The 27,327-nt window shown below is 42.5% G+C and overlaps 1 protein-coding gene across 7 annotated transcripts in view; it reads right to left on the reverse strand.

Moving 5' to 3' along the window:
* raraa (retinoic acid receptor, alpha a) overlaps positions 1 to 27,327 on the reverse strand; it is a 524,616-nt gene that overhangs the window by 269,309 nt on the left and 227,980 nt on the right. The window lies entirely within an intron of this gene.

A 27,327-nucleotide genomic window follows, 5' to 3' on the forward strand; every position in this document is an offset into this window, starting at 1 on the left:
CTTCAGTGCATTAAAGTATGAAATTGGAAGAGGGCGGAGATTGAAGAGGTCATGGAAGTCCTCAATTTGGAGGTAATTTAAACGAAAAAGAAAACTAGTGAGAAAAAAAGACAACATCACAAAGGTACGAAGAGGGAGAAAACTGGCCTGAAAACTGAAAACAGTCTGAAGAAGGGTCTCGACCAAAACGTCACCTATTCCTTTTCTCCAGAGATGCTGCCTGACCAGCTTCCTGTGTCTATCTTAGGTTTATTATATCAACTTGCGCTCCAGTTAAATACATCTTCCTGAACGCCATGCAACCTAAAAACAATAGATAGCAGCTAAGTGATATGGCCAGTTAAAGTGGGACACTCTAGAATATAGAATTTCTCTCAAGTAGACAAATTAGGGCATACATAAAATGCTGGAGTAACTGGAGTTTAGAAGGATGAGAGGGGATCTTATAGAAACATATAAAATTATAAAAGGACTGGGCAAGCTAGATGCAGGAAAAATGTTCCCAATGTTGGGCGAGTCCAGAACCAGGGGCCACAGTCCTAGAATAAAGGGGAGACAATTAAAACTGAGGTGAGAAGAAACTTTTTTACCCAGAGAGTTGTGAATTTGTGGAATTCTCTGCCACAGAGGGCAGTGGAAGCCAAATCACTGGATGGATTTAAGAGAGAGTTAGATAGAGCTCTAGGGGCTAGTGGAATCAAGGGATATGGGGGGATGGCAGGCACGGGTTATTGATTGTGGACGATCAGCCATGATCACAATGAATGGCGGTGCTGGCTCGAAGGGCCGAATGGCCTCCTCCTGCACCTATTTTCTATGATAGTCTTATGACTAATTAGAATGACTACTTTAAAACTTGTATCAATGGTTCAATAGTTCTTTATCACATACCAAGGTGCAACAAAATTTGTATACAGGTCAGTATAATTATTGGCACACACAACTGCAATCCCAGATTAAGTACCCAATGTATAGAAACAGTCCACTGTGACCCCTCGCAAGAGTCGCCAGGCTGTGGCGTCAATTTCAAAGTTTCATTTCGCTTTTTGCCACGTGCTATCCAGTCAGCGGAAAAACTATACGTGATTACAATCAAGCCGTCCATAAGCTTGATTTAGTTTAGTTCAGTTTAGTTTAGAGATACAGCACGGAACAGGCCCTTCGGCCCACCGAGTCCGCACCGACCGGTGATCCCTGCACATTAGCACTATCCTACACACACTAAAGACAATTTACACATACACCAAGCCAATTAACCTAGAAACTGTACGTCTTTGGAGTGTGGGAGGACACCGAAGATCTCGGTGAAAACCCACGTGGTTATGGGGAGAATGTACAAACTCTGTACAGACAGCACCCGTAGTCAGGATTGAACGCAGGTCTCCAGTGCTGCAAGCGCTGTCAGGCAGCAACTCTACCGCTGCGCCACTGTGCCACGGTTGTTATAGTTTTGGCTGTGAAGTGCTGTGGGATATTGTGAGATGGTAAAAGGCAGGACATAAATGCAACACTTCCTTCTCACTCACAGGTGTGAATAATTCAGTATTAAGGAACGCCGCTGATATATATGGTGAGAATCTGGCTCGGCATAAATGATGAATTCACAAGTGTTCTTTTAGGCATTTAATGATTGTTCCAAGTGCCATATAACTGATAGTGCTATCAAATAACGTGTTTTCTCAGTGTTTAATTTATGTTTGGGCAGGAATAATGAGGGAACCTTCCAGTTCTCTGAATCTGGAATCTGGCCCAGAGGTTTTTGTTTTATCTCATGTATGGTTGAAGAAATTGGGTGAGCAGAGTGTTCTTGGCACAGTTGGCATTTTTTCAATAAAGTTTTAAAAATGGCATTTGCCAGTGCGCTGTTTAGATTGTAGCATTGATTTCGCTGATTGAATCCGTATAACGTGTATTTTGGTCTTTTAAGCATACAATGTTTAAATTGGTGTAATATTTGTACGGATTTAATAATGTATTTCCACATCCAAAGATATTTTTGGGTTCCGAGAATGATCGGTTTACATTACTTTTAAATACAATGGCCCGAACAAGCAAGTAGAAATTCATTCTATTCAAGGTAGAAAGAGAAATTGTTTTAAGCTTATTGCAAAATCGGAGAAGAATCACATTTGCGATCACAGATGTGTTTACGGGAAAAAAAAGTAGGTTAATCCCTCCAGAGCTGGCGTGGGATAATTGTACAACTCCACAGATACTTATCTATGGACTAGAAAGGACCACACAGACGTAAACCAAACATTGGTTTCCTTAAGCATTATGATAAATGACATACTTGAGAGGGATCATTAGGGTTGCGTGCTTCTCGGAATCTCGGACATCTTCAGTGAGAATCAGAAACTGAGGTGTGGGGCTAAACACTCAGTTATGGGATGCTCTGTCCCCTTAAATTAATGAGCAGGAAATCTAATGAAACACCAAATGGACATGCTGAATTAGTTTAGTTTCGAGATACATCACAGAATCAGGCCCTTCGGCGCTCCCAAGTCCACACCGACCAGCGATCCCCACACATTAACACGATCCTACAGCAGGGATAATTTTTGCATTTATACCAAGCCAATTAACCTACAAACCTGTACATGGGCCGAAAAGGCCTGTTTCCGCGCTGTATATATATGATATATGATATGATCTTTGGAGAGTGGGAGGAAACCCACTCGGGTCATGTGACCAGAGTGGGTTTCCTCCCACTCTCCAAAGATGTACAAACTCTGTGCAAACAAACGCCCGCAGTCAGGATCGAACCCGGGTCTCTGGCGCTGAAAGCACTGTAGGGCAGCAACTCTGCCGCTGCGCCACCATGCCGCTCCTTAGGTGTATGAGACAAGATGCAGGTTCAAACTAATAAAACATTATTGGGAAGTTCTTCTGATAATGATTCAATGGTTCCTTTATTATCATGTGCACCAAGGTACCGTGAATTTCTTTTTTTTTTAGTGATTTGTTTTTTCTTAACAAGGCATGATCCACATACAAAATAGACTTCCAGGTGGAGTAGCAGAGGTAAAAATGCTGAATACTTTTAAGAGTTATTTCGATGGCATTGGATAATTTATTGGAATGGATGAAGGTAGGTGGACTGAGTGCCCTTTCCTGTCCATAATTGTTTTACGGATATCCGAAGGCAATCTGAAATGGGATCCCAGTGTACAAAGCCATGTAACTTTTAGATTTAGAGATACAGTGCGGAAACAGGCCCTTCGGCCCACCGAGTCCGCGCCGCCCAGCGAACCCCGCACATTAACACTATCCTACACACACTAGGGACAATTTTTACATTTTACCCAGTCAATTAACCTACATACCTGTACGTCTTTGAAGTGTGGGAGGAAACCGAAGATCCCGGAGAAAACCCACGCAGGTCACGGGGAGAACGTACAAACTCCGTACAGACAGCACCCGTAGTCAGGATCAAACCTGAGTCTCAGGCGCTGCATTCGCTGTAAGGCAGCAACTCTTCCTCTGCGCCACCGTGCCGCCCCTGACTGAGGAAATTAGTTGTCTTCGGGATCGAGTGAACATTTTCCATTGCATGGTTTTTTACTGGACATTTGTGGGTAAATGGAAGCATGATGGCCGTCAACTAAACAGGATAATTGAAGAAAAGATTGCAAGCAGCAAAACTGGATGGACACCAGTTAGTGGTTAGGAAGGAGGAAATGCAAAAAAGCTGTGGTCTGAACTTCTGAAGAAGTAGCTTTAACCACAATCCTATTTTGCATACCGATTTTGGTGTAAAATCAATCCAGTAGCTGCAACATTTTACAGTTCCATGTTAACAAATTGTAGAAAATCAGTGGTCTTCCATTCCTCAGTCAAAGCTGTACCTAGTTTGTCCAGGTGTGTAGGAAGGAACTGCAGATGCTGGTTTGAACCGAAGATAGACACCAAATGCTGGAGTAACTCAGCGGGACAGGCAGCGTCTCTGGAGAGAAGGAATGGGTGACGTTTCAATCTTTCCTCCTATGACAGTCCCGCCATCCCAGGGATCAATCTCGTGAACCTACGCTGCACTGTCTCAATTACAATAGACAATAGGTGTAGTAGGAGGCTATTCGGCCCTTCGAGCCAGCACCACCATTCAATGTGATCATTGCTAATCATTCTCAATCAGTACCCCGTTCCTGCCTTCTCCCCATACCCCCTGACTCCGCTATCCTTAAGAGCTCTATCTAGCTCTCTCTTGAATGCATTCAGAGAATTGGCCTCCACTGCCTTCTAAGGCAGAGAATTCCACAGATTCACAACTCTCTGACTGAAAAAGTTTTTCCTCATCTCAGTTCTAAATGGCCTACCCCTTATTCTTAAACTGTGGCCCCTTGTTCTGGACTACCCCAACATTGGGAACATGTTTCCTGCCTCTAACGTGTCCAACCCCTTAATAATCTTATACGTTTCGATAAGATCTCCTCTCATCCTTCTAAATTCCAGTGTATACAAGCCTAGTCGATCCAGTCTTTCAACATACGACAGTCCCGCCATTCCGGGAATTAACCTAGTAAACCTACGCTAAACGCCCTCAATAGCAAGAATATCCTTCCTCAAATTTGGAGACCAAAACTGCACACAGTACTCCAGGTGCGGTCTCACTAGGGCCCTGTACAACTGCAGAAGGACCTCTTTGCTCCTATACTCAACTCCTCTTGTTATGAAGGCCAACATTCCATTGCCTTTCTTCACTGCCTGCTGTACCTGCATGCTTCCTTTCAGTGACTGATGCACTAGGACACCCAGATCTCGTTGTACGTCACCTTTTCCTATTTTAACACCATTCAGATAATACTCTGCCTTCTTATTCTTACCATCAAAGTGGATAACCTCACACTTATCCACATTAAACTGCATCTGCCATGCATCCGCCCACTCACACAACCTGTCCAAGTCACCCTGCAACCTAATAGCATCTTCCGCACAGTTCACACTACCACCCAGCTTTGTATCAACTGCAAATTTGCTAATGGTACTTTTAATCCCTTCATCCAAGTCATTAATGTATATTGTAAATAGCTGCGGTCCCTGCACCGAGCCTTGCGGTACCCCACTAGTTACTGCCTGCCATTCTGAAAGGGACCCATTTATCCCCACTCTTTGCTTTCTGTCTGTCACCCAATTTTCTATCCATGTGAGTACCCTACCCCCAATACCATAGCCCACTAATCTCCTATGTGGAACCTTGTCGAAGGCTTTCTTAAAGTCAAGGTATACCACATCCACCGGCTCTCCCCTGTCAATTTTCCTAGTTACATCCTCAAAGAATTCCAGAAGATTAGTCAAGCATGATTTCCCCCTCGTAAATCCATGCTGACTCGGAACGATCCTGTTACTACTTTCCAAATGCTCCGCAATTGCGTCGTTTATAATTGACTCCAGCATCTTCCCCACCACTGATGTAAGACTAACTGGTCTATAATTTCCCGTTTTCTCTCTCTCTCCTTTCTTAAAAAGTGGGATAACATTAGCTACCCTCCAATCCACAGGAACTGATCCTGAATCTATAGAACATTGGAAAATGATCACCAATGTGTCCACAATTTCTAGCGTCACCTCCTGATGTACTCTGGGATGCAGACCATCAGGCCCTGGGGATTTATCAGCCTTCAGTCCCATCAGTCTACCCAACACCATTTCCTGCCTAATGTGGATTTCCTGCAGTTCCTCCGTCACCCTAGCCACTAGAACATCTTGCCACTAGAACATCTGGGAGGTTGCTTGCATCTTCCTTAGTGAAGACAGATCCAAAGTACCGGTTCAACTCGTCTGCCATTTCCTTGTTCCCCATAATAAATTCCCCTGCTTCTGTCTTCAAGGGACCCACATTTGCTTTGACTATTTTTTTCCTCTTTACATACCTAAAGAAGCTTTTACTATCCTCCTTTATATTATTGGCTAGTTTACCCTCGTACCTCATCTTTTCTCCCCGTATTGCCTTCTTAGTCATCTTCTGTTGCTCTTTAAAAGAGTCCCAATCCTCTGCCTTCCCACTCTTCTTTGCTTTGTTGTACTTCTTCTCTTTTATTTTTATGCTGTCCTTGACTTCCCTTGTCAGCCACGGGTGCCTCTTACTCCCCTTAGAATCTTTCCTCCTCTTTGGGATAAATTGATCCTGCAACTTCTGCATTATTCCCAAGAATACCTGTTCCATCTTCTTCCCTGCTAGGGCCTCCTTCCAGTCAATTCTGGCCAGCTCCTGCCTCATGCCTCTGTAATCCCCTTTGCTATACTGTAATACTGACACTTCCGATTTTCCCTTCTCCCTCTCAATTACAAGGATGTCCTTCCTCAAATTAGGAGACCAAAACTGATCACCAAATTAAACTATGCAATATTTTACTGTACGATACGTATAAAACAAGTGTTGAACACTTTAGCTTCAAGTACTCGTCTAAATAAAATCTTAACTCATTTTTAATACCAATGGCTGCAGCAGAATCCTCTTCTCTCTTACCAAAATCCACCAGCAGTCCTTACACCAAGACTAGACTGTCACAAAGGCTTCACTTCAGACGGCTACATTTGTTATTCTCTGTCACTGTAACGTGAAACCACTGTAATGGACATGCAGAAATGTTGTTAAAAAGCAATGCTCTCTAATGTGTACATTACAATGATACATGTGCTTTTAATTTTGAAAGCAATCAGCTCTCAAACACTTCACATATTTTGTTGACATAGGCTGTCTTGTCAATCATTGCGACGTGTGTTGAGCTTTACCTTTTAATGCACAAAGGTCACGGAATACCTTTTCCAACAGCAAAATGAAACAGATGCGGCCAAGGTTACCAATGACACAAAGCAGAACCATCGGACGGAAGAATCACTTTTACACTGCTGTTACACCACTCTTTCCATTTTAGCTCACACTTCCGAAGCTAGCTTCCGAAATACCAGACTCATGACATAGGACATACCCTCAAATAAACTAACTGCGGAAGGAACTTAACGGCCAGGCAGCATCTGTGGAGGGAAATAGTCAGTCAATGATTTCAGACCGAAGAGGCGTCCCGACCCGAAACGTCCCCCCACAGATGTTGCCTGACCCGCCGAGTTACGTCAACTGTTTGTTTTTTGCTCAAGGTTCCAACATCTGATTGTGGATGATCAGCCCATGATCACATTGAATGGCGGTGCTGGCTCGAAGGGCCGAATGGCCTACTCCTGCACCTATTGTCTACTGTTTATCTGCATCCTCATGACAAGAAAGGTCTTAAAGAGAACCTTAAACAGGCTTGACGTCTGAACTTTATACTAATGGAATGCATTCGTGTTTAGTGGGAATGTTGTCGAACAATACAAGTCTGCCAAGCTTTTCTATATATCAACATTTCTCTTTAATTACCTGCAGTAAGCCAGTTATAACTTTGTACTGTCGCGAAGCATTGTTAGTATCCTCTGGGCAACCAGGAACTCGAACATTTTACAATATCTTCGCTTCAACTAGATTACTTATTGCCTGGACAGAAATCACCACAATAAGATGAATATTCCCTACAAAGTGACAACTAAGCCACAGGCAGTTGAAACTATTTACAGTGAAAGAGCTATAAGATCGACAAACAATAATTCTGTTTTTCATATACAGCCTGGTGCAGAATATTTTAACCTCCGTCCCCATTTACAGCAGGTTAAACTGACTGGGTGGAAGGCTGGATTTAAACCCTGCACAACGAGACCACTGGACAACACATTGAGCAGATTCCAGTGTTCAACATGAACTGGACAATATCCATTTGGGTTAAGTTAAAACTATTTCTAGACTATTGTGCTGGATCAGAGAATCAAAACACACATTGCTCCTATTGTTGTCCCCGCTTCAATTAAAAATTGTCCACCCCTTCCTTTGAGACTACGACCCCCAGTTGCAGAACAGACTCCTCATTCAGAGTGAACATCTTCCATGTATACACTCCTCTGTAGCCAATATTAAGTTTGGAGACAACAATAGGATATAATATTCCACATGTTGTGTCAACATGATGCTGAAACAATTATAGCAAGTCATCTTTACTCTTGTACTCAAATTCTCCCCGTGACCTGCATGGGTTTTCTTCGGTTTCCTCCCACACTCCAAAGATGTACAGGTTTGTAGGCTAATTGGTGTGGTATAATTGTAAATTGTCCCTAGTGTGTGTGGGATAGTGTTAGTGGCCGGTATTGCTGGTCGGTGCAGATTCGGTGGGCCAAAGAGCCTTTTTCCGTGCTGTATCTAATAATAAACTAAACTGTAGTAATTATTGAATAACTTTGTAACATCTCTACACCAGTGCACACACCAGTGCCATGTTCATCTGAATGCCACTGGCACTAAAAATAATCGGCAGTAGAATAGTTTCACTCAGACACTGCACAAAAGCCTGCATTTAATGCTGCATTGAGATAACACCTTTGCCAGATGATTTATCTTAAAGGATGGAAAGTGTGATTTACTTTCCTGTGGAGGTAGAAACCTTCAATATTGTCGGGTGTAGACATTTTCCTGCAGCACGAACCACAGAAATGTTGCTTCATCGCCCCCACAAACAGCAATGAGCTAATTGCCCATGTCAAACAACGTGCAAGAGTCAAATGAAGAGGGAGGAGACAGGGTCCCACACTGAGCAACAAATCAGCTGGTATGCAGCAGAATTGGAACATTTAATTGCTATTATCATGCGCAAACAAAATGTAGTTGGTTTTCTAAGACCTAGAGTCATAGAGCGTAGAAACAGGCCCTTCGGCCCAACTTGCCCACACTGACCAACATGTCCCATCTAAACCATTCCCACCTGCTTGCATTTGGCCCATATCCCTCTAAACCTATTCTATCCATGTACCTGTCTAATTGTTTCTTAAACATTGCGATAGTACCTACCTCCTCTGGCATCTCGTTCCATACACCCACCACCCGTTATGTGAAAAAGCTACTCCTCAGGTTCCTATTAAATCATTCCCCCCTCACCTTAAACCTATGTCCTTTGATTCATGATTCCCCTACTCTGGACAAGAGACTCTGTGCATCTATCCAATCTATTCCTCTCATGATTTTGTACACCTCTATAAAATCATGCCGAGGACCTGTTCCTCTTGCAAGTTGCACCACTTGGCTATTGCCCTAATTTATTTGGAAACCTATAACAATAGTGGAGTAACCCAAAATGCAGGACAAGGAATTATTTCAAACTTTATTTCCAGAAAATGCACATGCAATTCAGAATGATTATCTTTTATTTCAAAGACAGTAACAATGGTGATAGTCCAAACAAATTTCACCCTATTCATTCATCATATTCAAAATTGAAAATTATAAAAAGCAAATACAGTCATTATAAGGCAGAAAGCTGTCTAAATAAAAGTATTAATTTTCCCTAATAAAGCTTTTGTTTGGGACATTATAGGATAACCTCCCAGCATTGAGTTCCAGCACCAATTTCTTAAGTGGAAGGAAAGAAAGATCTAACTTTTTTCCCCATTTATTATATTGTTCACAGTGTACTATGTTTACATATTCTGCTGTGATGCTGCAAGTAAGAATTTCATTGTTCTATCTGGGACATATGACAATAAAATACTCTTGAATCTCTTGACAATACAATACAATATATCTTTATTGTCATTGTACAGGGGTACAACGAGATTGGGAATGCGCCTCCCATACGATGCAATAAATTAATTAGCTAGTCAGTATTAAGTTAAACAACCCAATGAAACAAATTAGAACAGTTTTAAAACAGAATAACGTGCAAGTAGATCTGTGCCGGTTCACTGTGCGATGTGACCATCCGGCTCAGCAGGACCGGTTCATGGCAACTATGGCCCTGGGGATGAAGCTGTTCCTGAGTCTGGAGGTGCGGGCGTAGAAGGCCTTGTATCGTCTGAAGACAGAAGCAGGGGAATTTATTATGGGGAACAAAGAAATGGCAGACGAGTTAAACCGTTACTTTGGATCTGTCTTCACTGAGGAAGATACACACAATCTCCCAAATGTTCTAGGGGTCGGAGAACCTAGGGTGATGGAGGAACTGAAAGAAATCCACATTAGGCAGGAAATGGTTTTGGGTAGACTGATGGGACTGAAGGCTGATAAATCCCCAGGGCCTGATGGTCTGCATCCCAGGGTACTTAAGGAGGTGGCTCTAGAAATAGTGGAAGCATTGGAGATCATTTTTCAATGTTCTATAGATTCAGGATCAGTTCCTGTGGATTGGAGGATAGCAAATGTTATCCCACTTTTTAAGAAAGGAGGGAGAGAGAAAACGGGTAATTATAGACCAGTTAGTCTGACATCAGTGGTGGGGAAGATGCTGGAGTCAATTATAAAAGACGAAATTGCTGAGCATTTGGATAGCGGTAACAGGATCATTCCGAGTCAGCATGGATTTACGAAGGGGAAATCATGCTTGACAAATCTACTGGAATTTTTTGAGGATGTAACTAGGAAAATTGACAGGGGAGAGTCAGTGGATGTGGTGTACCTCGACTTTCAGAAAGCCTTCGACAAGGTCCCACATAGGAGATTAGTGGGCAAAATTAGGGCACATGGTATTGGGGGTAGGGTACTGACATGGATAGAAAATTGGTTGACAGACAGAAAGCAAAGAGTGGGGATAAATGGGTCCCTTTCGGAATGGCAGGCAGTGACCAGTGGGGTACCGCAAGGTTCGGTGCTGGGACCCCAGCTATTTACGATATACATTAATGACTTAGACGAAGGGATTAAAAGTACCATTAGCAAATTTGCAGATGATACTAAGCTGGGGGGTAGTGTGAATTGTGAGGAAGATGCAATAAGGCTGCAGGGTGACTTGGACAGGTTGTGTGAGTGGGCAGGGATACATGGCAGATGCAGTTTAATGTAGATAAGTGTGAGGTTATTCACTTTGGAAGTAAGAATAGAAAGGCAGATTTTTATCTGAATGGTGTCAAGTTAGGAGGAGGGGGAGTTCAACGAGATCTGGGTGTCCTAGTGCATCAGTCAATGAAAGGAAGCATGCAGGTTCAGCAGGCAGTGAAGAAAGCCAATGGAATGTTGGCCTTCATAACAAGAGGAGTTGAGTATAGGAGCAAAGAGGTCCTTCTACAGTTGTACCGGGCCCTGGTGAGACCGCACCTGGAGTACTGTGTGCAGTTTTGGTCTCCAAATTTGAGGAAGGATATTCTTGCTATGGAGGGCGTGCAGCGTAGGTTCACTAGGTTAATTCCCGGAATGGCGGGACTGTCGTATGTTGAAAGGCTGGAGCGATTGGGCTTGTATACACTGGAATTTAGAAGGATGAGGGGGGGATCTTATTGAAACATATAAGATAATTAGGGGATTGGACACATTAGAGGCAGGAAACATGTTCCCAATGTTGGGGGAGTCCAGAACAAGGGGCCACAGTTTAAGAATAAGGGGTAGGCCATTTAGAACGGAGATGAGGAAGAACTTTTTCAGTCAGAGAGTGGTGAAGGTGTGGAATTCTCTGCCTCAGAAGGCAGTGGAGGCCAGTTCGTTGGATGCTTTCAAGAGAGAGCTGGATAGAGCTCTTAAGGATAGCGGAGTGAGGGGGTATGGGGAGAAGGCAGGAACGGGGTACTGATTGAGAGTGATCAGCCATGATCGCATTGAATGGCGGTGCTGGCTCGAAGGGCTGAATGGCCTACTCCTGCACCTATTGTCTATTGTCTATTGTCTGCCCGATGGTAGAAGTTCGAACAGACTGTTGCAGGAGTGTGAAGAGTCTTTGTGGAGGCTGGTGGCTTTTCTGAGGCATCGTGTGTTGTAGATGCCCTCCAAGGCTGGTAGCTGTGTTCCGATGGCCCTCTGAGCTCTATGGACTACCCGCTGAAGAGCTTTCCTCTCTGCCTCCGTGCAGCTGAGATACCACACAGGGATGCCATGTGAGCCTTTCCTGGTCTTGAAACCTCCCATGCTCAATCCACATGCGTTTACGGCAAAGGGAATACTTTCAAAGTGCAGTACAGTCTAAAGTAGGAAATACGACCTGACCAGCAAGCAGCAAATGTCTGCATTCAACCAAACCAATAAGATCTCCATTCCCCATCCAAATCAACATCCCTCATTGCAGTGCCAAAGTTTGCAATGATCTTGATCTCCATCTACCGCAACAACTACCCATCAAATCTGGCATACCGAATGAGTCTGAAATAAATTATTTACGGTTTAGTTAATGTTGCCTGTTGCAAAGTACATTGGGACATTTTAGAGATACAGAACAGAGATAACTTCTCATTATTAGAGATCTCTGGGCAGGTTTTCCAGAAAGGGGCAGATAAAAGGAAGTTATGGTTGATTTTCTTTCTCCTGTTCAGACCAGAGGGATCCAAGACAAAGCTGCAACATCGCAAATCCCTGGCTCAGATGATGTCATCTAATTCAGTGCACATTGGAGATCAAGCCTGGGACCTCTTGGTCCTACTCAATATTACACTGGAGGAATGCATTTGACCATTAAATCAGTAAAGCAGCCGAAAAAAATGCAGATTTAGACATTGGAGATTGTAAAATCGCCAATTTTCATTCTTGCTGTGTTTTCCACATGGAAACAATTAAAATGTTGCTTGGTCGAATTGCCACCATGAGAAGGTGATAACTATCTCAAGTTCTAAGAACCTTCGCCCCTACTCGTCGTGTTCCTGCTGCAGAAGGACTTCGGACATTCGCATGAATGGCGTGCTATTCAGGAATTTTTTTCAAAAATCTGCCCTTTGATGATCAGGAGAGCAAACAAACATTTGGTTTGTGGCTTCTGACATCGGCTTTGAGAACGACGAATGATCAAAACCATGTTGGCTTGCGGAAGTAAATAGTGGACGCAGGCAGGGGCATTGATCACAGTTATTCAAGTGCTTCCTGTGTTTAAGGTGGATGGATCTCATGAATGAAATTACCTTATTGAATGCTGCAATCAAGGAAATCTAACACAGCTGTCTCTGAAACAGTACAAGGATATGTTCTGACACAGAGGCAAGTAAGGTATTAATGATAAGCGTTGATTTTTTTAATCATCCATCAAGTTCTCATATCAACGCAATGAATATGTCACCATGTATACGGGGGAAATGATTGTACAATTGATTGACCTTCCATTTTACAGGTTGTCGTGCCAAGTGGAGCTCAGAGTTCTAGACACTGGTTTCCGTCTCACTTTAAGAAAATGATGCAGCATGTTGTGAAAATAACACGTGCTCCAACAGATAACAATTTGTATTCTTCATTCTCCAAAATTCCTAATCCCAAGAATGGCAGCTGGACAAGGTATGACCTCAAAGCTGGGAGACACAGTTGGATAAACCATCTTAAATTACTCAGGTCTACCTCCTAGAATGGAAAGGCATCAATAGAAGCATCTGTTCCACAACCCAATCTCATCCAGAGAATGAAGCAAGCACAGTCATAGAGTCATACAGCGTGGAAACAGGCCCTTCGGCCCAACTTGCCCACACAATCCAACATGTCCCATCTTCACTCGTTCCACTTGCCTGCATTTGGCCCATATATCCCTCGAAACCTGTCCTATCCATGTACCTGTCTAATTGCCTCTTAAACGTTGCGATAATTGCTGCCGAAACTCCCTCCTCCGGCAGCTCGTTCCATGCACCCACCACCCTTTGCGTGAAACAGTTACCCTCAGTTACCTCTAAATCTTTCCCCCTTCACCTTAAACCTAAGCCCTCTGCTTCTTGATTCCCCTATTCTTGGCAAGAGATTCTGTGCGTCCACCCGATCTATTCCTCTCTTGATTTTATACACCTCCATAAGATCACCCCCTCATCCTCCTGCGCTCCAGGGAATAGAATCCCAGCCTGCTCAACCTCTCCCTTTTGCTCAGACCTGAGAGTCCTGGCAACAATCTTCTCTGCACCTTTTCCAATTTAACAACATCTTTCCTATAATATGGTGCCCAGAACTGAACACAATACTCTACACTGCCTCACCAAAGTCTTACATAACTGCAACATGACCTCCCAACCTCTACACGCAATACTCTGACTGATGAATGCCAATGTGCCAAAAGGAACCAAAAAGAACAGGACATTCATAAAACTAGAACCACGGCAAAGGCAATATTAAATAAAGTATTACCAAACAAAGTCAAATAGTAATTAATGCTTATGGACGTTTGCCACAGCAAATTGGCCGTGGTGCTTTCTAACAAATGCACCTCAAAAGTACTTCCACAGGTCCAAAGTAGTTTAGTTTAGTTTAGAGGTACAGCGCAGAAACAGGCCCTTGGGCCCACCGAGTCCGCACTGACCAGCGATCCCCACGCATTAACACTATCCTACACACACTAAGGATATTTTACATTCATACCTAACCAATTAAACTACAAACCTGCACGTCTTCGGAGTGTGGGAGGAAACAAAAGATCTCGGTGAAAACACACGCAGGTCACAGGGAGAACGCACGAACTCCGTACAGATAAGCGCCCGTAGTCAGGATCAAACTCGTGTCTCTGGCCCTGTAGGTAGCACCTCTACCGCTGCACTACCCTGCTTTTATTATTATCTTTTGTCTAGATCCTGTTTGATAATATGAGTTAATGATAAATGTAACCAGTTTTTGATTATTGCTCGACAATCCTGATTATTTTGATCCACTGGTAATGTTCTTCAGTGGTGAGTGAAAATATATTTAGTCTGTGTGCGGATGTCCTTTGTGAAATAAAGGAATACTTGAAAGGGACATGCACCGTTCACATCCTCAAGATGTCCACAGTACATTTTTGTCGGAGTTTAGTTTAACTCTTGTTGAACTCTTGTTGAGACAAAAGATAATAATAAAAAGCAGGGTGGCGTAGTGGTAGAGTTGCTGCCTTACAGCTCCAGAGGCCAGAGTTGAATCCTGACCATGCACGGAGTACATGCTGTCAGTACGGAGTTTGTACGTTCTCCCCATGATCGCGAAGGTTTCCCCCCGGGTATCATATCATATCATATCATATATATACAGCCGGAAACAGGCCTTTTCGGCCCACCAAGTCAGTGCCGCCCAGTGATCCCCGTACATTAACACTATACTACACCCACTAGGGACAATTTTTACATTTACCCAGCCAATTAACCTACATACCTGCACGTCTTTGTTTTCCTCCCACAGTCCAAGTACATACAGGTTTGCAGGTTAAAAGGCTTCAGTACGGATTGTAAATTGACCCTTGTGTAGGATAGTGCTAGTGTACGGGGATCGCTGGCTGGCGCGGACTCGGTGGGCTGAAGAGCCTGTTTCCGCACTGTCTCTCCAAATTAAACTAAAAAGGCCAAATGTGCCTTTGACAATGATTAGGCCACACTGAGAACCGAGAAAAACTTTTCCTTATTATATGTGGGAAAGCAAGAGATATTCTTTAGCTTACAACAGTTGTCACCCGTGTGTAGTAATTACAGATGCTCATCCTCACATCATGGGATGCTTAACCAAGGCCCAATCAGTGCTCTGACAAATGAATACAAGAGATGCTATGCACTATTTCAAAGTACAAACGAGTCATGCCCAATACCCTGGCAAATATTTACAAACCAACGCCACGAAAATAGATTACCTGCCAATATAATAGACACAAAATGCTGGAGTAACTCAGCGGGACAGGCAGCATCTCTGGAGAAAAGGAAGAGGCATCTTTTCAGATCGAGACCCTCCTTCAGACACGTGTCCGTCGTGGGAGTAGTTTTACGAAAATTAACGTGCGTTTCTGCATCACAGTAACGACTGTAGTTCAAAGGGAATTATAGAAACAAGGGACTGCCGATGCTGATTTACATAGAAGAACACTTAGTGCTCGAGTAACTCAGCAGGTCAGGCAGCACATCTGGCAGCACATCTGGAGAACATAGATAAATGATGTTTTGGGTCGGGGTGCTTCTGCAGACTGATTATGTCCTTTTCTTCAAAAGGGATTCATTGGCTATAAAGAACTTGCAGACTTTCTGACGTTGTGAATGTTTCATCTCAGAGTTTGGTACGAGCACACAGTACTTAATCCGAATGGTCTATTTGTTTTCATCTAACAAGGTAAACCAGAGCATCTTACCACCCTCCCACCCTCTTTCCCCTGTCGCCTGACCCCTTCCACCCATATCCCTCCCTCCAGCTTTATATTTCATTCCTCCTCACCTTTCCATATCTGACACCCTTTGGTCCTCTTTTCACCTCTAGCCCTTATCACTTACTCCATCCATCTGCCACTTACCCTACCTTCACCTTTATCCAACGGTCACTTGCCAGGTTTTGCCCGACCCACACCTCCCTTTTCCAACTTTCTCCCCGCAGACAGAAGGATCCTGACACATAGCATCATCCATCCATTCCCTCCACGGATGCTGCCTGACCAGCTGAGTTCCTCCAGCAGTTTTTTTTTGTTGCTTGAACTTGAGCCTGATACGGCCATACAATGGCAATATGTACCGATACAAGATCGCTGTTCCGGCCCAGCTCCACGAATCCAGCCAAGTTCAATCCTGCCTTCAGCAATACCTCGAGATGCACTGGAGCTGCTCCAGAACTGGTGTAAATGCAATACATAATTTCTATCAAAAGACATTTTTGGCAGTCCATAATGTCCCTTCTCCTAAGTAACTGCTATAACATGAATATAAATTCCAATCCCAAATTGATCCCAGGGAGAAGTGGCAGCAAGCCAGAAGTCGGCTTTGCACTTCATTTTTTCAACTTTGGGCTGTATTTTGTTTGACATTTCCAACAGAAAGTACACGCATCATCTGGAGATTCTTTTTTTAATTTACAAAGCTTTGATATTTGATGTGTACAAGATGATGAGAAAGCGAGAGCACAAGCCTCCCCAAAAGATGTTAGGAAATATGCGTAACTTGAGATCAGGGCGTGTACATACTGAGTTCCCAACCAACATCAAAGATGTCTTGGTATTCAAATGCACATAACTCCTTGGTGCATAAATTTATATTGAGAAGTTAATACTGCTGTTAATGTTGATGGTTATGGTGCAGAGGCTTTGTTCTGATGCATCAGATCATCTGCCCAAGAGAATAGCCCAAACCTTAAATCTCCCCAGTGCAATATAAGACAGTCTCATCACCACTACTGAAGTAGTATTGGAGAGAGACACAAAATAATGAGACCCGAAACGTCACCCATTCCTTCTCTCCAGAGATGCTCCAGCATTTTGTATCTATCTTTGGTATAAACCAGCATCTGCAGTTCCTTCTTGCACACCTCGTATTGGAGACACATAGAACCACAAATGTTGCAATTTTAAGTGAAACACAATGTGCTAGAGTACCTCAGTGGGTAAGGCAGTATCTCTAGATGAAATGGATATATGACGTTTCAGACTCCTGTGTCTGTGGAAGGATACCAACCCGATAGTTACATCAGCGATGCATGTCCTCCAGGATTGCTGCCTGACCCACTGAGTTACTCCAGTACTTTGTGTTTTGCAGCAGTACTGTTGTTGCTGGTTACATTTGTTCATCATAAAACCCTGCAGGTAAGCAAGAACAATCCCATAATCTTTTTATTCTTTCTACATCTTTATGCTTTGTTATTATTCCACTCCAAAGCATACAGCAGCATTAACTTCTCAATATAAATCTATGCACCAAGGAGTTATATGCATTTGAATACTGTAAATCTTTAATGAATACCAAGACATCTTTGATGTTGGTTGGGAATCAGAGAAAAATTTACAACACAGAACAAGGCCGTTACTTTCCCTTACTAGATGTAGGAGCTTGCAGGTCTTGGTTGACCAAGTGGACATCTACATACTGCTTAAAATTGAGAAAGGATCCTGCCTCCATTATCCTTTCAGAGAACAAGTTCCAGATCCACCCGCAAAAGAAAAGCACCTCACATCTCATCCTTTTACCAATTACTTCATATTTACTGCATCTGGTTTTTGACCTCTCTGCTAAGGGATACTCCTGTACAGTCCATCTAGCTAGCTTGTAAAACTCAATTATGTTTTCCCTCAGAATCATCTGTTCCACAGAAAATAACCCCAACATATCCAATCTTCCCTTATGGTGAGAGAATTTTTGCAGTTCTGGGAACATCCTCATAAATCTACTCTGCACTCTCTCGAGTACAATCACATATTTCCTGTAATGTGGTGATCAAATGTTTTCACAGCGCTCAAGCTGTGTCTGAGAATTACATACAGTTCTAGCATTATGCCCCTGCCCTTACGTTCTATGCTGTGACAAATAAAGGAAAGCATCCATATTTCTTTTCAGCCACCCATTGACCCATCTGCTCCCTTTAAAAATCCAAGGATGGGCATTATTACTGCCTTGTGTTTTGTGTCTATCTTCGGTTTAAACCAGCATCTGCAGCTCCTCCCTACACATTATTATTGCCGTATAACTCAACTGAAGTAGTATATTGCACAATATCTATTCAAACACATATGCAAACTAAAATTAATTTTCAACAGCAAGATTTAATCATACGTGGCACTAAAAGCAAATTTACTACTTCCACATCCCTGTGAGTATATTATGTTACAACCTCAAAGGCTGGTACCTCAACTAATTGTGCACAGATTAATATACCAAGACTTTTGTATATTCTAAAACAACAAAGCAAGAGAAAATCAATGTGTTGAGACTATTAGGTAAATAATAGCCCTAATATGTCCCAGAGGCAAGTTTATTTTACTTATTCAATATAATGGTTAGAAAGCCTTTCCAAGGATCCCTCTGTTCAGCCCAGAATTTGCCTATTTCCTGGATTAAGATGTTGAAAGATAAGTCCTTGTGAATCCTCCAAGAGAAGACTTGAGGTCAGCATTATTAAAATATTTGGTCGGCTTCCATTTTTTTTTGCATTTTGCTTGAAAGTAGAGTTAGCTTAGCTTTGCCCTCATTAGTTCAAACAAAAAGACAGACACAAATGCTGGAATAACTCAGGCAGCATCTCTGGAGAAAAGGAGTAGGTGACATTTCAGGTTGAGACCCTTCTTCAGACTGACCCGAAAAGTCACCTATTCCTTTTCTCAACAGACGCTGCCTGACCCGATGAGTTACTCCAGCATTTTGTGTCGACCTTCGGTGTAAACCAGCATCTGCAGTTCCTTCCTAAACATTTAGTTCAAACAAAAGCAGGGTCTGGACTTAGTCTTATCTTGACAAAGTCAAACACACCAATATGCTGCAACCCTTTTCCTTCACTGTCCAACTCAATGTGATTTGCATTCAATTACCCAGACATTCCTTCCTCCGAGCCACTATCTCAGGATGAGCCTGGAATTTACTTAATTTTAAACAGAATTTCCTGAACTATTTCACCTCCATCAGAAAGAGCACCCACAAGACAATGTACAGCAAACCTTTGTCCATTTGCAGCTGAATCTCTTTGATATTTGAAGACCTAACCATTCTTTTCCAGCAGATAGGAAAGGAAAGAATAATGTCCCATCATTGGCTTTGAGTTTGCCTACTTCTCTGCAAGGATTCAAACTTGATTGTTGGGATTGAGGTGTATGATTGCACGGGGCAGCTTAAACATTTTCAATCATCTGCTTAATGAAGACAAGGCAATTAAAGTATTGGATCATTTATCTTCTAAAATGTGGTTGTCCTCTAGTGTAATTCATTCTCCACTCATTATAAATTCCAGCCCATCCAAAGCACTACTGGGGTTGTCTCAGGCTACTGTGGTACATAGATCAGCTGGTAAACTGGCACCGGCAGGTGGAATTCAATCCAGACAAGTGTAAAGTAATACATTTTGGAAAGTCGATTTCTGGTCGGACATTTACAGTAAATGGCAGTGACCTTTGTAGCAACGATGTAGAGGGATGCCTGTCCACAACTCGTTGAAAGCAGTGAGTCACGTAAATAGTGTAATGTGTTTGCCTTCACGGGTCAAGGCATTGAGTATAGCAGTTGGGACGTCATGTTGCAGTTGTACTAAAACATTAGCTGGACCATGCTTGGCGCGCTATGCACAGTTCCGGTAGCTACACTACATACAATACGATAAATCTTTATTCATCCCCAGGGGAAAATTGTTGTTCTGCCCACATGACGGATGTGGTAGCAACAGCGAGAGTGCTGTAAAGATTCACCAGGAGGCTGCCTGGGTAGAAGGGTTGTAGTCTTAAAGCGAAATGGGATATTCTCACTGGAACCTATTCTCACTGAGCAGGAGAATCTCAAACTGGGGGAAACAAGGGTTTAAGGTGAAAGAGGAAATATTTAAAGGCGATCTGAGGGGTGAAGTTTTCTGCAGAGTCTTATGGTTATCTGGAACAAGCTGCCAGAGGAGGTGGCGGAGACAGATATTATTACAACGTTTAAGAGAAATTTGGACAGGTCCTTAGATAGGAAAGGAGTGGTGGGATATGGGCCTAATGCAGGCGAATGGCCTTAGCACAGATAGGCATGGATGAGGTGGGCCCATTCCTGTGCAGTTAGTTTCTATGATTCTAAGCAAAAAGTTGTTCCATTAACAGCAATTGTAAAGCAATAAATATTGGGCAGAAATTGGACTTGGAATGTCATTTCTTTTAACGTTGACTTTTTTGATACCAATTAAATCTGTAAAATCTACTTTAACATATTCCCGCAAGGCAGATCTTCTGGCTGCTATGAACATACACAACACCCACTACCACTTTGACTGGTGCTGAGCATATACTAAGGAGCAATTGACAAATCAATAATTACCACTGTTAAAATAAAGTAGTCTAAAGGCATGCGATGTGTTATTCCTTAATTTCAAACATCCAAAGATTTCATCCATCGGTAAATTAACAGGTAGCAATTCAGTGAATCAATCCTACTTAAACTTTTTTCAACAGACACACCATAGTCTGAAGAAGGGTCTCGACCCAACATTTCACCCATTCCTTTTCTCCAGAGATGCTGCCTATCCCACTGAGTTACTCCAGCATTTTGTGTCTATCTTCACCATAGCTTTTTTATATATTTACATATATATCTATACACACACAATATATATATATATATATATATATATATAGTTTAAATATATGTATTTATGTGTGTGTGTGTGTGTATTTATATATGTGCGAATGTATATATGCATGTGAGCATGTATGTGTGTATATATACACGTGTACATTTTTGTGTATATATATGCACACGCACGCATGTATACATACGCATATATAAACACGTACGTACACAAACACACACTCTATTCCTTTGCCACACAGCGAGTAAACCATTTGCCGCAGGCAGCACATCGACGGGCAAGCTGAAATTAATTTTTGGCTCTCAGCAGAAATTTTAAGCTCAATTAGTGCTATAGCTCATTTTCACGTACACTTGGCAAACCTATACGAGTGAAAAATATCCACCTTGGGAAAATACAAAAACAAACAATCCATGCCACACTAGTGGAATCATGTAATATATATATATTCTTCAGACTTCATTCTTTTCCCTAACTTGGATATGAAAGAAAAAAATATTTCCAGGCATACCTTTCTTTTGTGAGGGTTGGGAGGAGGGGATCGTCAGTAATAGTCAGTTTACTAAGTATTTGCATACCCGCTATAAAATCTTCCACGATGTCCTTGGTCCCTTTCCCCAAAGCAAGAGAAGCATCTCTAGAAGTCGCTCCCAGGAAAGCCTATTGGGTGTTCACCACTCACCATGCTGAGTGCAAGGCAATATGAGGAGGAGATTAGGTAGGTCGACAAATACTCTCTTGAATTTCTACAGGTGTATGTTAGAGAGCACGTTAACTGTTTACATCATGCCCTGGTTCAGCAAATGAAACGCCCAATGAACGACGGAGATTGCAAAGGATGGTGCTCACTGCCAATCCATCATTACAGGTACTGACCTAAGATAGATATAAAATGCTGGAGTAGCTCAGCGGGTCAGGCAGCATCTCTGCAGAGAAGGAATAAGTGACATTTCGGGTCGAGACCTTTCTTCAGATGGAGAGTCAGGGGAGAGGGAAACTAGAGGTACTGCCTTCCCCACCATTGAAGGGATCTATCGGAAGCACAGCCTCAAAACGGCAGCCAGCATCATCAGGAACCCACACCACCCTGGCCACTCCTGCCATCAGGAAGAAGTTATTGGAGTCTGAAAACTGTTACTTCCCAGGTTCAGGAACAGTTCATAGAGTCTTAGAGTCATACAGCGTGGAAACAGGCCCTTCAGCCCAACTTGCTCACACCAATTAACATGCCCAATCTTCACTAGTCCCAGCTGCCTGTATTTGGCCCATATCCTTCCAAACCTATCCTATCAATGTACCGGCCCAAATGTTTTTTAAATGTTGTGATAGTACCTGCCTCAACTACCTCCTCTTGCAGCGCATTCCATATACCTCCCACCCATTGTGTAAAAACCATTGTCCCTCAGGTTCCTATTAAATCATCCCCCCCCCCACCCTCGCCTTAAACCAATGATCTCTGTTTCTTGATTCCCCTACTCTGGGTAAAAGAAGCTATCTATTCTCATGATCTTATACACCCCTGTAAGATCACCCCTCACCCCCCTGTGCTCCAGGGAATAAAGTCCTAGCCTGCTCAATCTCTCCCTGTAGCTCAGGTTCTCGTTCTCACAACATCCTTGTAAATCTTCTCTGCACCCTTTCCATCTTTCCTTTCACTGGGTGACCAAGACTGAACACAATAAAAATGTGGCCTCACCAATGTCTTGTCCAGATGTCACGTAAAGTCCCAACTTCTGTATTCAATACTCTGACTGATGAAGGCCAATGTGCCAAAAGCCTTCTTGACCACCCTCATTATCTGTGACGCCACTTTCAATGCACCTGCATTCCTAATCCTTCTGCTCTACAACACTCACCAGAGCCCTGCCATTCACCCTGCTGGTCCTGCCCTGGTTAGCTTCTTCCCGACTACCACAAATACCAACTAAACTATGAACTGTCTTGGTTGCATTTCAGCCTGTCATTGCTATAATATTATTATTTTTTAAATTTAGTGATTTTTTTTCTTTATTATTTTACACAGACCGGTTATGCTGTTGTTGTAATAACAAATGTTCCATTTTTCGGTACATATGGCAATGAAACATTCTTCACTCTTGAACGTCAGACCCGCATACACGCCTCCACCTCTCCTATGGTCTGTCTGAGAGTCAGCTCCAGTCCTCTACTAGAGCACCAACGATGGCACTAAGGACTGCGGTGCTGCAGGTAGCAAGGCAATTTCACAGCCAACTATTCCATCATTGATCGTAACAACATACTGATCTCAGAATCAGAATGGTTCCAGCCTAGGAGGCTCCAATTTGGAGATAGACACAAAAAGCTGGAGCAACTCTGCAGAGAAGGAATGGGTGATGTTTCGGGTCGAGAAACATCTTCAGTCTGAAGAAACGGCATCCATTCCTTCCCTCCAGAGATGCTGCCTGTCCCGCTGAGTTACTCCTGGTTTTTGTGCCTATCTTCGGTTTAAACCAGCATCTGCAGTTCCTTCCTGCACAGGCTCCAATTTGGACTATCTAATCCATACCAAATCCAACTAAGCCTACTCCCTTGCTCTCTTCCCATAACCCTGCAAGTTCTTTCCTTTCTGGCACATGTCCAGATTATTTTTCAACAGAACAACTGAATCTGCCTCCACCACTTCCCAGACGACAAATTCCGCACTCTAACGACACAATGGGTAAAATGTATTTTTCTCATGTTCCTTGCGATTCATTCGTCATTCAGCCTAATTGAACGATCTCTCCCGCTGAACAATAAAACTAAAAATATACATCGTCTTCTTTTAACAAACAAAAAAGGCCGAGAAGCAGAAAATGTACAAGATTTGGGCATTACAAGCAATCTTTGGCATTAAGGGGTTAACAACTTCCACTAAAATCTGCCCTGTTTGAATGGGAAACATGCACTGCATTGTCTGAGGCACGAATGAAGTTCGATGTGAATTATAAATGTACCAACAGCAGTGATAAATTCACTCTGGCTTGGATCTCCGAGTACAGTTCAAAGCCATTAAAAACAGTAAATACTTTTCTCTCTTAACATTATTCAAACCTGTCAGCCCAAAGAATCGGTCAAATCCAATTCATCACAGAGCATGTGGTAATCCTTTTGGAATGTAGAAAATCACTTCCAGATGTGGACCCCAGTAATATTTTTTAAAAGTTTGCCCCTTCTTCTAAAATAAATCATAAATTACCCAAACATATCAAAGTTGAGCTTTCCTCTTTTAAAAAAAAACAAGAAAATCACTCATAACCAACTACAAAGTTGCCTGCTGAACTCGAGTGAACTGATGTTTGTTCTTTTAAAAAAAGCTGGCACTCAGTAATCCGAGTTTAATAGAATATTCTGTCAACATTCTGCTTAAAGCATAGGATTCATGCTCCAGCACTTCTTCAGGAAACAAGGAAGCAGCCTTATCAGACATGGGAGAGAAACTGAGAGAAGTAGAAAAACTAAACTTGGAACTCTGACAAGACTTGTTGGCCACGGAACATTTCAAACAAAGGCCTCACATCCCATTTTTACAGGGAGTGCACAAATTAGGCCCTAGGATTGACAGAAGGTGGCTGGCTGGCTTGTAGTTTTCTTGGACTTAAACATACATCCTGACTCAAATAATGGCTCAAAAAGTAAGGCTGAACTGTATGTTGACATTAGAACATGACTAAAATGCTACAAAACACAATTCCAAAAATACAAGAACTGATTAAGAACAGAAACTAGAATAAATACCACAATAAGCTACTTTAGATTTCAGTTTTTGCAGATGGCCAACTGTAGCAGGGCTACAAATTAGTCTGGGTTAATGGTTCTGTGGTGCCGGATATGTAATGTACCAGGACTGACGTTGGTGCAGTCCCCCAATTTGTAACTGGCTTGGATCACGAAGGTTAATTTAGCTGCAACAGAAGAGAGAGCAAGAGTTCTCCAGAGATGCTGCCTGACCCACTGAGTTACTCCAGCACTTTGCTTTTTTTGTAAACCAGCATCTGCAGTTCCTTGCAGAAGAGATTGGAAGAACCTGGTTTCTGGGCAATGTAAGGCACTGCAATCAAGGGGTAATTTATCAACAAACACATTTCAATTACAGCCCAATTTATAGCTATCCGCAGAGTTAAGAATTGTAAGCAGCATTTCCTTGGGTCGTTTTGAAGGTTGCATAACCAGTGTTCGGAGACTGGGATTATACGATCGATACCAAATGCTGGGGTAACTCAGCGGGTCAGGCAGCATCTCTGGACAAAAAGAATAGGCGACATTTTGGGTCTGAACCCTTCTTTCGGGATTAGATAATCCTTGGTAACAAGAATTTTAGCAACTCCACCACAAAAAAAATGCACTATTGATAATTTAGCTCATGGGTGGGACTTGACAGCAATTCGTCTGGATATATTCAAGAGAGTTAGATATAGCTCTTAGGGCTAACGGAATCAAGGGATAAGGGGAGAAAGCAGGAATAGGGTACTGATTCTGGATGATCAGCCACGATCATATTAAATGGCGGTGCTGGCTCGAAGGGCCGAATGGCCTACTCCTGCACCTATTTTCTATGATTCTGTCTGAGTCAGTCCTCACTAAACCATCAGGTCCTGGCCCTATCAGATTGAGCGGTCCTAGGTGAATAAGCTGCTTTGCAATGAAATGCACATTTGTGTGTGTTTAAATTCTGTCAGTGCCCTTTTGCACTTGGAGGTTCCTAAGACATAGCTTTTTCAACCACACGTCCATGTTCTCATGACTTAAATGAGCGGAGTTGACGTGTACATAACCAAAATGTGCTTTCTTTTAATAACTAATTTTAGTTTAAAAACTGAATTATGGTAACTCTACAGATGACAGATATAAACGCCCACATAAAAAAGGAATTATGAAATAAATTTAATTAAACTATTTTCTCCATTAATAACATTGAGAATATATGTGCAGAGTTTGGCCATTTTTTGGCCTCGCCACCATATATTCACTTGCATTTTCCCCACTGTTTTATTTCTCACCGACTTCACCTTTTTGTTCCTGAAGTTTGTTGTGTTTCACAGGTGATATTCCCTCTGTGATACCTGACCAGTGGACAACCCTTTATTTGCAAGCCCATTGAATGAACTAATCACCAGACTGTTTGTTCACAAAGAAACGCTCAGGCCCGGCCCAGGCCTTGCCCACGGTCGTGGGAGTTTGATCGGGCTAAATCATCCAACAAGTTTTCTTCCTTTTGGACTAGGTTCTATCACTCCAGTTGAGAAGAGCTAAACGAGCAGACCAATGTTCACATTTATGACTTTTCTGGCTTTGATCTTATCCAACAATGTAAAGAACAATGAGATCATACAGTCTGTGGGAGAGCACCAGTTTGAACAAACAGATTCATGTAATATAACCAATGTGACAGAATCGCTATAGAATGGTTCAACATAAAAAGATGGTTTACACAATACCTTACATACATTAAAGAGCGAAAAAGGGAGACTTGCACTTTGAAAGCACATTTCAGAAGCTTAAGGTACCCCAAAGTTGTTGTCAGCCAGACGGCTTCTGAAGTGTTGCCACTGTTGTCATGCAGGAAGTGTGAGAGCCTAGTTGCACACTGCAGGCTCCCACTAATAGCCAGAGTGATAAAGTGTTCTTTGTGATATTGACCCAAGGATAAATATTGCTCTAGACACTGGCAATGTCATCCTTTCTCTTCTTCAAAATGGTGTTACAGTATTTAATGCTCATTATGGACCATATATAGGGCTTCACTTTAGACCTTCAAAACTGTAGTTCTGCCTCTGGGTTGGAGAAAGCTTCGATTTGCGCCTCTGGTGAGACTCCACAATCTTCTGAGTTGCAAAATCAACCCGAGCTGACCATTAGTTCAATGGCTCCCAGATAAATATGTCTTGTAGAGCAAAAACATGAACATCCAACAGATATCCCTTTACTTTTCCTCATATAACACCGTTAGTAACAATCTAAGGGACAGGCCTGTGAATCAAGTCCTTGTAAAGACAAAACATATATTCTGAACATCATCAAAACACAGCCTACATTGTGTTTGTACTGGAATTAGATTATCGCTGTTTTCTTCCAGAATTATATGTGTGCAACCACTTTCACACTAAGCAGCAAGTCTTTCAACTGCCTATCAGCTTGCCATGTTTACCAGGACTGATTACAAGAAAACTGTTCTCTTCTATCTCTTCCCTGCATGGAGTCTTAACAAATCCCAGGTTCTAATTTACACTTTTTTTTTAAACATACCATTACATCTATATACACTAGGACTGGGGCCAAATGTGTGGGACAAGGGTTTCATTAACCAATAGTGCAGTGACCCTCAAATGCCAAATTTAAAGCAACATTAAAAGGGATCCATTAGTAAACCATCTCAGGCAAAGCAATCTAGCGAACCTTAATTCAACTTA

The sequence above is a fragment of the Rhinoraja longicauda genome, chromosome 29 (genome assembly GCF_053455715.1).
Source record: "Rhinoraja longicauda isolate Sanriku21f chromosome 29, sRhiLon1.1, whole genome shotgun sequence".
Lineage (NCBI taxonomy): Eukaryota > Metazoa > Chordata > Chondrichthyes > Rajiformes > Arhynchobatidae > Rhinoraja > Rhinoraja longicauda.